Raw genomic sequence first — 12,230 nt, 5'->3', positions numbered from 1 at the left:
TCCGTAATTTGAAATTTGTTGTCCAAATATGCTGGTAGTTCTGACTGTATGAGGGCATTTCTGTCCAAATGATACATTTTCTTTTGTTTACTAGGGACTTTGCTTTCTACCTCCAAATTTTATCCCCATCCCCCACCTCTCACAATTACAAAAACTAAGATACATATCACTGTGTGCAGCGGTCTGCAGCTCCTGCTCAAGTACTGGGCATACTTGCAGTTTTGCTTATGGAAAATGGACATTTATAAGTTTAGATTCCACAAATATGCCAAATTGTGAAATTTTATATGTTTACAAAGTTATAAATGAAGCATTTTTTTGTGTTTAACCCAGTTAAGAAACTCTAGGAAAGGTCAGTATTCCATATATTTACATTTCCCTTAAAATGTATGTTTCTTAAAAAAAACAAAACCTTCAACCAAACAACACCCCTTCCCCTGAAAAAAGTATTTTTCCTCCTGCAGCCACAAAATTTTTAGAAATTTTTCATCTGTACATATAGCCTTTAGTATATGTATGTTTCTCCATCCAGGTAAATAGTGTCTACTCAGCACTACTTCAGGTCTATGAAATGGCAAAGGGGAGATGGGGTAAGTCTTCTTTTTTTGAGCAGGAACGCAGATTTGCCTGGTGTCAGGGGTGTGGCCTAATATGCAAATGAGTTCCTGCTGGGCTTTTTCTACAAAAAAAGTCTGATTTGAAACTGAGTTCCCAGCATGGAATTCAGGAGAAGTGTCTGATCAAAATTCCTTGTGGACTACCTGTGGAGGAAGCAAGGATAACATAATGTATAGTTTGACCCTCAGTCAACAATAGAACATAGAGCCACCTGACAAGAGTGATTGGAATAAGGCTTAGGGCATCCAAAAAGGTACATTTTTTCCTAATTAACCTACGGAATTCATTACTACGCAATGTTGTGATCTGCATTAGAGTGACTTTTGAAAAAGAATAATTAGGCTGATTCATGAAGGAAGTTAACCAAGAGGTACTAGAAGTAGGTGAATCCTCCATGTTCAGGTATCAGTCATTTATATGATTGTCAGATATCAAGAGATATTGGGTGTGGACTGTTTCCGGTGGGTAGCTGTATTGGTCTCCAGTAGAGCAAAATTCGAATCCAGTAGCTCCTTAAAGACCAAGAAGATTTCCAGGCAATAAACTTTCAAGAGTCAAAGCTCTGACTGGGAAATCTTGTTGGCCCTCAAGATGCTAACTGGACTCAAATCTGGTTCTTGACTGACATCTGAGCTTTTTCAGAGCATCTGGTAGACGACTACAGTTGGAGCTCTGGTCTAGAATGAAAAGCCTTCATTTGGAGCCCTTGTGACTCCTTTTATTTTTTTAAAAATAAACACTCTGTTCCATATTAGCATTTTTGAAAACGACGAAGCAAACGCCCTGGCTGGCGTTCATGTTGATCCTCGAAAGCGGCTCCCTTGTCACTCAAATGTTGGCAAGCGCTCTTGGTTATAGTCCACAGCCTTGTGATAACAAGATGTGGATGCCATTAATTTGGAGTTCAAGAACTGTAACCATTTTGGCTTTGGCCAGAAAGAGAAACAGGGAAAGAAAGATGCTGTTGAGCCTTTAACTGCTGTGACCGAGGGAAGGTCGGAGTGCCAAGCCTTTCTCCCAGACAGAGAGGGGTTGGAGCAGGATCCTTTTGACCAGGTGTTTTTTGAGCAGGAATGCACGGGAGCACAGTTCTGGTAGGCTTGGCGTCAGGGGTGTGGCCTAATATGCAAATGAGTTCCTGCTGGGCTTGTTCTATTAAAAAAGTCCTGCTTTTGACTATGTGCATGGCCTGCAAAGGAACCCCCTCCAGCCACCCCCCCCCCAAAAAAAAAACAAACCATGGGATCTCTGCTGCTCTCTGGCACCCCAGTGATGAATATGGTTGCCAGCTTTGGGTTGGGAAATACCTAGAAATTTGGGGAGTAGAACCTGTAGAAGCCAGGGTTTGGGAAGGGGAGGGACCTCAGCAATGTATAATGCCAGAGAGTCCACTCTCCAACACAGCCATTTTCTCCAGTGGAACTGATCTTGATTACATGAATTGTAATAGTGAGAGATCTCCAGGAAGCAACTGGAGGTTGGCGACTTAAATGTGCTGAGTTCATTGGCTGTTCACCAGGTGCCTGGAGGTTGTGGTTGTGTTCTCTTCTATACCACTGGTTACAATTAATCTTTTTTCAGTCTCCAGAGGAAACTCTTCTCCTTTGAAGGCAGGTGGATTTAGCCTCCCTCCCAAGAGGTCGCGTGCCCTCTCTTCTTAGATAGCACCCTCCTCCCTTGGACTCCAAAGTATTTAGAAAGGGTGAGGGACCCTAACACTGTGGTGGGGGTGGGGAGAAGCTTCCTGCCTCTTCAGGAGCTGAAATTCAGAGTATGATCCATTCAGACAGGCTGATGGGCTTCCTTAGGAAATGTCTCCATCTTGGGTGAGGTCATCCACTGGTACGGTTGCCAACCACCTGAAGATCTTCTGCTATTACAGTTGTCTCCAAATCAGTTCCCCTGGAGAAAAGGGCTGCTTTGGAGCATGGACTCTATGGTGCTGAACCCTGCTGCCCTCCCCATACCCTGCCATCTCCGGCCTCCGTCCCCCAAATCTCCAGGCATTGCCCAGAGCTGGTGACTCTATCCACTGTCAGGAGCCCCTTTTGCATTGATCATTCTTCTCTGCCAGTTTGGGAAAAATGGAAAAAGGAATTGCCCCCTCTTTTTGCCCTGACCTGGAAAGCCCAGACTAGTCTGATTTCACCAGATCTCCAAAGCTAAGCAGGGTCAGCCCTGGCTAGTACCGGGATGGGAGGCCACCAAAAAAGTCCAGAGTTGTTATGCAGAGGTAGGCAATAGTTGGCCAAACTGTGGCTCAGGAGCCGCATGCGGCTCTTTCACACATATTGTGAGGCTCCTGGAGGTTGAGGAGGAACTTAATGCAGGCTTACATAGCATATGTAGCATACGTAGCATCAGGACCTCAGTTACCTTCTGAGCACTGACCCACAGGTAGGCAACTATTTCTGCCATGTGTAAAGTGGAGAAGGAGGGGAAAACAGGCAGGCTTCAAAGCTCTTCTCCTCCACCATAGAGGTCACCCAGAGACCTAAAGCAAGGGAAAAGAGCAAAAGAGCCAAGGAAGAAAAGCTGCATTTACTATTCGGTGTCAAGGCAAAGAGAGATGCATAATGATGCAAACGGTGGTCAGTGATTTATGATATGATATATGTGTGTTTCCTTCTCTCAGTGGTGCAAAAAAATAATTCCCTAATTTTTCCCTATGCTGGTCTTATGGGGACTGTTATTCCCAGCTTTTGTTTTTTAAAAAGTCTCCTTCTAGCAATCTGGTGTTATAAAGTGCATATGTATGTATTTTATCTTTCTGTGCAAAAAATGTATTAAGAGTATTAATGGCATGTAATATTTGTTCATGTCTTGCAGCTCTCAAATATCTGATGTTTATTCTACGTGGCTCTTATTTTAAGCAAGTTTGGTTACCCCTGGACTATGCCATGCCGCCTTCCCTTCCCCTCTGAAATGGCAAATGTTTGCTAAAGTGCACTGACTATGGATTGAAAGTGCATTATTCAGTGTGTGTGAAGGCACCTATATGGTGTGAGGTGGGAATTTCCTGCTCTGCACCTATCAGAGGTGACAACCAGTGATCTCAGGGGTGTGTGTGGGGGGGAGGGAGGGGGGTTTCATAATATTGGGATGTGGAAAACTGAGCCCCCAGTGGTAGGAGCTCCTTGCCTCTTGCAAGGCTGAGCTCATTAGGCCCTGAGTGGAAAGCTTGGAATGGAGCAGGCTGAGCCACTTAATAAGGCAAACACACTGGAAGACCTGCTCCTATTATGAGGCAAGCCCATGGCTGCTGCTCCCCAAGCCGAGTGAGCAATTAGCCACTTATTGAAAATGATCAATAAACTAATACTAACTTGATGCAAACTCATTTTGAGAGTCCCTTTTTTGTATCTGCCGTCAATGGCAGTCCTTGTTGTCTGCAACTACAGAACTACCACAGAACTGGCTCAAGGGACCGTTTGCTCTGGTCTGGCTTGTTTTGCAGCCGTTCAGTTCCTTGAGGAAGCAGATGTGGAAACACCTCACCTCAAATGGGAAACTCTCAGCTGCTTTTCCCTTCCTGTCTGTGAGGAAGTGGTGCTGACTCTAGGCCTGGATTCCCCAACACGGAACCAATGGGCACTCTGGCATCTGCCAGTACTCTCTTTGGTGCCTGTTGAGCTTTTCAGAAAGTGGGTAGGGCCATTGTAAGGCAGGGCTTATTATTGGCTGCCCTCCTTGAAATGAAAAGGGTTTTCCACAGGAGAATCAGGAGGAGGGAGAAGCCCCCGGGATTTTCTTAGTCAGAACAATCTAGGACTGCCAGATGTGATTGTCCTGGCAGTGGGGGTTGGGGGGGAGGGAGCTGCCTGGGAGTGTGGGGGAGGGGCAACATCACTGGGGTGATGACATCACATGAAAGTGACATCATTGTGCTGGGGACATTGTACATTGACACCCTGGCATTTTGGCCGAAATACTAGAGCATCAACGCATGGCATCCCTGGCACAATGATGTCACTTTACTGTGATGTTATTGTGCCAACCATGTCAATGTGCCATGGGCCTCTTCAGGGGTGAGGTTTTCCCCACTGGCCAGCTGAAGATCAGGGGATCCCCTGGCTAGACCAAGGGTCTGGTAACCCTAGAACAACCACTGGCTGTTCATTGCTAGAACCACAGGGAAGGTGACACTCCAGCCCATAGTGATGAGGACTATAAATGCTGCAAGATTTGGGGGTGCAGCCTTGGGATAGCAGGGTTTGGGCAGGGTGGACCCCAATGGAGTTTAATGACATAGAGCAGGGGTGTCAAACATGCAACCCGGGGGCTTAATCAGGCCCCTAGAGGGCTCCTATCAGCCCCCCAAGCAACTGGCTGTCGTCTGCTTCCTTCTCCCTTTCTCTTGCTTCCTTTTGCATCAGAGCTTGCCTTGCCTGGCTTGCTCAATTTCACAGGAGCTACAAAGCAAAGTCTCTATTTTCCCCATTTGCAGAGGCTCATCCCTTGGGGAGGAAGGGGAGAGGGTGAGCTTGCTTTGCCATGCTCTCTCAATCGCACAGCAGAGCTACTGAGCCAAGCCTCTTTTCCTTCTATTGGTTGAGGCTCCTCCCCTTCCTGGTGCCCTGGGGAAAGAAGGAAAGAGCTAGAGCTTCCTTTGCCTAGGTCCCTGGATCCCATGGGAGAGATACAAAGAAAGCACCTTTAAGACCAACAAGTGCTAATGTTCTAATCATGTTTTAGTTTTAAAAAAATCTTTAATTGTGTTTGTCTGTGCCCTTTACCTAGCATTACTTTTTATGACACACATGGCCTGGCTGGACCAGGTCTCATTGATGTCAGATTTGGCCCTCATAACAAATGAGTTCGACACCCCTGGTATAGAGTCTAGCTTCCAAAGCAGCCATTTTCTCAGGGGAACTGATCTCAGTTGTCAGTTGTAATTGTAGGAGGTCTCCAACCCTTACCTGGAAATTGGCAATTCTAGCTGTGAGTTTCCAACCAACTAACCAACCAAGTTTATTATGGTCAAAAGGCCAACAAGGCTGTGAGTTTTAACTTTAACCTTGCAGTGATCAGTTGGCTATGCCAGACGTGCCCCCCTTCACTGTGGGCACCAGCGAAAGCCTGGCGAGGAATGTGCCTGGCACAGTAGCTGCTTCTTCCAGGAGTTGTGCTTTGGGGCCTTCCCTGGAGACCTTTTGAACCTTCTCCAGACTTTCAGTCTTTGCTCCTGCTCTGTATTTTCTTCTGTTCCAGGATGTTTGCTTGCCATGCAACTCTTCCAGGGAGAAAAAAAAGAAACAAAAACTTCTCACTCGATTGTCTCTTGCGTTGTTTTGGCATCTGTTGCCCTCATGGCTGGCATCCCAATGCTGAAGGAACCATATGGCTGGGGTTGTGTTGTGTTGTGTATATGTGCGCACATGTTTTTCTCTTGGAGAGAGCATGCACACAAATAAAGAGCAGCAGGAGCGAGCTGGGGGGAAAAAATATGGCCCGTAATTAAATACTCCTGTCGCTGCCGAGTGAATCGCAAGAACTCGTTGCACTGGCAAGAGGGCCATTTAGGCCCGTCTCTTGGAAAGAAAAGTGAGCAGTCATGCCTCGTTCTAACAAGGGGGCCGCCTCTCCCCCTGCAGCCCATTGTGCAGAGGCACTATTATCGCTCTCCATGCTTACGGAAAGGACAAATAGTCCCTCTAATAGCATGCGAATCTTTCATACGATGGAAAAATAAGCAGGTGAGCCTGTAGGGAGCAGTTGCTGCTAAGTGCTGGCTGGGTGGAAGTAATTTGTTCACGTAGCAAATGTGCAAGTGAAAGCTGTCGTTGCTCAGGCGTCTGTTGATTCCCCAGCAGAACGCAGCTCATGTCTGGGTTAAACACACACACACACATGCACTACAAAAACCACAACAAAGCTGTGGCAGAATGTGCCTGCTCAGACCTGCAGGTCCTGTTCCACCCCACCCACCTAGCAGTTGCCAACTCCCTGGAGGTGCTCTTCCTTTACTCTTGAGCAGGGGTGGAATTCTAGCAGGAGCTCATTTGCATATTAGGCCACACACCCCTGACATAGCCAAGCCTCCAAGAGCTGACAAGGCTCTTTTTTGTAAGCTCTTGGGGGACTGGCTACATCAGGGGTGTGTGGCCTAATATGCAAAGGAGCTCCTGCTAGCATTCCACCCCTGCTCTTGAGTAGCCACTGCCACCACCTGATCAATACAGGGATTTCCCACTGAAGGGATCAAGACCCTCAAACCCCTTTCCAGGTGCCCCTTTGCCAGGCTCTCTCAATCACACAGTAGAGCTACAGAGCCAAGCCTCTCTCCCATCTATTGGCTGAGGCTCCCCCTCCTCCTAGTCCCCTGGGAAAGGAAGGAAAAAGCCAGAGCGTCCTTTGCCCAATTCCCTGGATTGCACAGGAGAGATACTAAGAAAGCACCTTTAAGACCAATGAGTGCTAATGTTTTAAGTATGTTTTATTTTTTAAAATCTTTGTGTTTGTCTATGTGCTTTATAAAGTTTATATCTCTGCTACCTGGCATTACATTTTATGAGCCACATGGCCCAGCCCAGCAATGTCTCATTTATGTCAGATCTGGCCCTCATAACAAATGAGTTCGACATCCCTGGTCTATGTGATACGGAGAATCAGTTCAAGAATCAAACATTTGAAATATTTAGTAAAAAGAAAATGTTCACAGGCGTGTTTTTAGCAGCACGCCAGATTGAAGGAAGAACAAAAGAAGTTGGTAAAATCCTCTGTCCCTCTTTCTACAACATGCCCTAAATAGACGTTAAATTAGGATGGGCTCTTTATCTTCAGCATCCTAGTTCTTTAAAGATCTTCCATTACCTTAATGATTGCTCCCAGCTCTTTGGGCCAGCCACATGGTCCAAAATGGCTGCCTGCTTCCTACCTCTGAGAAGAGATCTGTTCAGCTCAGATCCCAAGGAAAAGAGAGAGACTGCCTTTCCCTCGCAAGGCAGTTTTAACAAATCTGTGTCTCCTTCCCCTTGATACTCAGCCCAGGTCAAGACTTCTTTTCCTGTTGTCTCCAGAGATTTAGTTCCTCATCCTCTCTATAATTTTGACACCTTCAACTCTCTGCTCTATGCTAGCAGAGAGGGTGTGTAAACTGGCCCATCCTATTGTCTCTGCTGCTAGATTAATTAGCAGTCCTTAAGAAATGCGTCTGGAAGGCAATGGGTTAACTTCCTCCTCCCTCCTGCTTATTCTTAGCTCAGAAAAGCATGGTTAAAATGCACAGTTTATGTATATAGATTTAATTTTATTTAATCTGTTCATAAGGATTTTTGTAAATAATTTTGCATCTGAATTAAGAAGTGAAATAGGTCTGTACGCTTCTGGTGGTGTGGAATCTTTTCAAGCCCTGTTTGTTGCCATCCTCCCAGAAGACAAGGCATTTCTCTACAGAAGCCAAAACCAAAAGCAGGGCAGTTTTGCTACCAAGGAATGGGCATAGGGTTGCCAACCTCCAGATGGTAACCAGCAAAACACAGGAAACCACAGTGTAAGAAGTCTGGAAAACAATACAGTGCTGTATAAGGATAAATGTTATACACAACAACAAATTTGTATCTTCTTTTGTCTCTTGTAAGGGCCCCACGGCGCAGAGTGTTAAAGCTGCAGTACTGCAGTCCTAAGCTCTGCTCATGCTATGAGTTCGATCCCAGGCGGTAGCAGGGTTTTCAGGTAGATGGCTCGAGGTTGACTCAGCCTTCCATCCTTCCGAGGTTGGTAAAATGAGTACCCAGCTTGCTGGGGGAAAAGTGTAGATGACTGGGGAAGGCAATGGCAAACCACCCCGTAAAAAGTCTACTGTGAAAACGTTGTGAAAGCAACGTCACCCCAGAGTTGGAAACGACTGGTGCTTGCACAGGGGATCTTTCCTTTTCCTTGTCTCTTGGAATGTTAAGACTTACACAAATCTAATAACATATCCAAGAATCACTATTTGTCAGTTACCTATTCCACTGTGAACAATTTACTTCTTAACAGATCCCCAAACTCTGAGCAACTCAAAAGCCCATTGAGATCACCAATTAATGTACAATAATTAAGTAACTATTTTCTGAAGTCCACAAGAAGTAGTCTTCCAGGCAATCCTTTGCGGCAGAGCTGTCTAACTTCTGTTATAGGTTAAAGGCAGCAACATGCTTTCTAGGTTGAAATTGCATGTTTCAAAAGCCCATCTTCATCGGGTCACTGATAATTGACATGGAACCACTGCTCCAATTATTAATCGTACAACAAAAATTGTCCTGTCATTGACTTTGGCGGTAAGGTTCTTATCAGGGCTTCTTTTGTAGAAAAAAGCCCAGCAGGAACTCATAAACATATTAGGCCACACCCCCAGACATCACCATTATTTCACAGAGGGCTTTTAATAGAAAACAGCCCAGCAGGAACTCATTTGCCTATTAGGCCACACCCCTTGACACCAAGCCAGCTGGAACTGTGTTCCTTCTCAAAAAAAGCCCTGGTTCTTATGCAAAGTGGGCAAACATCTAGTTTCTTTAATACAGAACAAGCAGAACCTTCCCTTCCAAGAGGATGGGCAGGTGGTGCCCACTTGCACCCACCTTTCTCCCCAATGGGGACCCAAACCAGCATTCATCATTCTCATTACCACAGCTTTTGGAGCCAGAACTCATTTGCATATTAGGCCACACCTCCTGATGTACCCAATCCTCCTGGAGCTTACAGTAGGCCTTGTACTAAGAGCCCTATAAGGTGTTGGAGGACTGGCTACATTGGGGTGTGTGACCTAATATGCAAATGAGTTCCTGCTAAAAAAAACACCTTGCTCATCACCATTTGATCCACAAAACAGCCCTGTGAGGTAGGTTAGGCTGAGAGAATGTGACTTGCCCAAGGTTTCTGAAGTCCACAAGAAGTAGTCACCCAGACAATCCTTTGTGGCAGAGCCATCTAGCTTCTGATATAGGTTAAAGGTGACAACATGCTTTCTAGGTTGAAATTGCATGTTTCAAAAGCCCGTCTTCATTGGGTCGCTGATAATTGATCTGGAACCAGAGTCCAGCAAACTACCATGGCACGCTCTTAACTACTTCACTACACCACCTCACAGCCTTCTCTCATGTTTGTTGTGGGCTGTAGACTGAGTACATTTGCCAGCTCCAGGTTGGAAATTCCCTGGAGATTGAGGGAGTGGAGCCTGGGGAAGGCAGGGCTTGGGAGGGGAGGGTCCTTGGCAGGATATAGTACCATAGCCCACTCTCCAAAGTAGCCATTTCCTCCTGGAAAAATGATCTCTGTTGTCTGGAGATCCACTGAAATTCTGGCCCTAAGTGTGTTGCAGGATTGGTCATCCATGAGAATTTTGGCAGCCAGAACAGAATGTGCTCCCTGCTTGTGGCATCTTATGTGTTGCAGTGCAGAGGTCAAGCTGTGTCCCTGAGAGAAGAGCCTGGCTGTGGGTGGGGAGAAAGCTGGCGCTTATGCAAAAGAGTCCCTTTGGGGTCCCGTTCCTTCTTCCCACATTTGTGTTTTTTTTGGCTTAACCTCTCCATTCCTGACTTTGCTTTGCTGGTCATTTGCTCTTGTCACTATTTTTACAAACCAGCAAAAGAAGGAGAAATATCGCTTCCCACAGGGAAGGCTCCCAGTCGAATGCCTCTCTGCTAATGCCAAGGTTATTGATGGACGTAGCGTTCCAGTGTTCGTGGAGCTCTCAGAAGCCAGTTTCTGACACCCTCCTCCCTGTTCTGGTCTGCCCGATTCACCTGACTACTTTATGCACAAAAGGACTACGGCCTCCCCCTCCATCATAGGTAGGCCCGACGAATGGAGGAGCTGAGTGGAAAGACCAGGAGGCGTCGGTTGGCAAGAACTACCTGCTAATGAGCTCTCGGAGGGGCTCTGCCTTCCCCTTTCCCCATGCTTAGGCAGCAGCTGGCTGGTGGGGCCTCAGTTAAGGGCCTCTGGGCTGTCACAGGCCTCCCCTTCACTTCAAGAAGAAGAATTAGCAGCCGTGACTGGCTGGCAGAACAGAATTCCTCCCCCCACACACATCTAATTGCTCTTTTGTCTTATTAGTGGAAGGGAAGAGTGATTGTTTACCGATTACAAGTTGCGTGAGGTAGGGCCTTTGGTGGGGAAGAGAGCGCTGACTTTCCCAGCACCTGTTCTAGTCCTTATGATTAGGCCTGCTTAAAAGATGTGATTCTGGGTCAGCAGGAATCACTCACCAACCATACGCTGGGCAGATTTCCATAAGCAAAAGTCAGGACCGTGCCTTGTGGAGCTCACTGTCAGAGGCCGAGGGTTGCCAATTGTGGAGGCAGTGCTTGGGGAGGGGGAGGGATTTCACCTAAAATCTATGGCTTGTCATAAAGTTTGCTGTCTGAAGCTGCCACTGTCCTCCAGGGAACTGATCTCTGTAGTCTGGAGATAAGCAGTAATTCTTGGAGAACTCCAGGGACTGGACACAGCAGCACTGACTTTTTGTTTATTGCCAGGCGCAATCCAAAGTGCTGCTTCTTAACCCTGAAGGCCCTAAAAGGCTTGGGGTTGAGGTGCTAGAAGGACTGCCATCTCCCATTCTGTCCAGCCTACCAATGAAGATCTTCTTCCCAAGGCCTTCTCTCCATGACCCAGCTTCAGAGGTGAGGCAGGTGGTGACCAGAGACAGGGTATTTTCAGTGGTGGCCTCTCCCTGTGGAATGCCCTTCCCCTTGAGGCTTGCCTGGAGTCCCCCCTACAATCTTTTAGGAGCGAGAAGCAAACATTCTTCTTTACCCAGGCTTTTAATGAAGTGATGGAGTTCTAAAAATTGTTTTTACAGGCTGTTTCGAATCTGATAACTGTTTTCTGAGCCATTTTAAGCTACTAAATGTTTTGTGCTATTTTTATGCTTGGGCTTGGTTTTCAGTACTTTAAAAAGCATTTTGCTGATTTTCAACCATTTTTACACTGTTTAATGTTTTTTTTTTCTTATTCTACTCTGTAAAGTTGGTTCAAGCAGTTTATCTGGAGAGATGGCATATACATATTTCACATGTATGAATCATAGTGAGATTTAAATTCCTTCTTAGCCTTGGAACTCCCTGGGTGGCCTAGTCATCTTTTGCCCTCCTGATCTCTCAGAGGCAGTGTAGGATACCTCTGGGGAGGAGCAGCAGCTGAGCGGAAGAGCTCCTGCATTGCAAGTAGGGTTGCCAATCCCCAGGTGGGGGCAGGAGATCCCCTGGTTTGGAGGCCTTCCCCTTCATCAGGGCTTGAATATCCATTGAGCACTCCATTATATCCTATGGAGACTGGTCCCCATAGGGTATAACGGAGAACTGATCAGTGGGTATCTGGAGCTCTGGGGGGACTGTTTTCTGAGGTAGAGGCCCCAAATTTTCAGCATAGCATCTGTTGCCTCTTCTGAAAACAACCCCCATGTTTCAAAAAGATTGGACCAGAGGATCCAATTCTATGAGCCCCAAAAGAAAGTGCCCCTATCCTTCATTATATCCCCCATGGAGGGAAGGCGTTTAAAATGAGTGTGGTCCCTTTACATGTGATGGCCTGGACACCCTTCAGAGTTCAATTGTGCTGTCACAACTTTGCTCTTGGCTCCACCCCCAAAGTCTCTAGAAATTTCCTGAGTCGAATATGGCAAC

Source organism: Heteronotia binoei, chromosome 17 (genome assembly GCF_032191835.1).
Source record: "Heteronotia binoei isolate CCM8104 ecotype False Entrance Well chromosome 17, APGP_CSIRO_Hbin_v1, whole genome shotgun sequence".
Taxonomy (NCBI): domain Eukaryota; kingdom Metazoa; phylum Chordata; class Lepidosauria; order Squamata; family Gekkonidae; genus Heteronotia; species Heteronotia binoei.
This window is presented reverse-complemented; position numbering follows the sequence as displayed.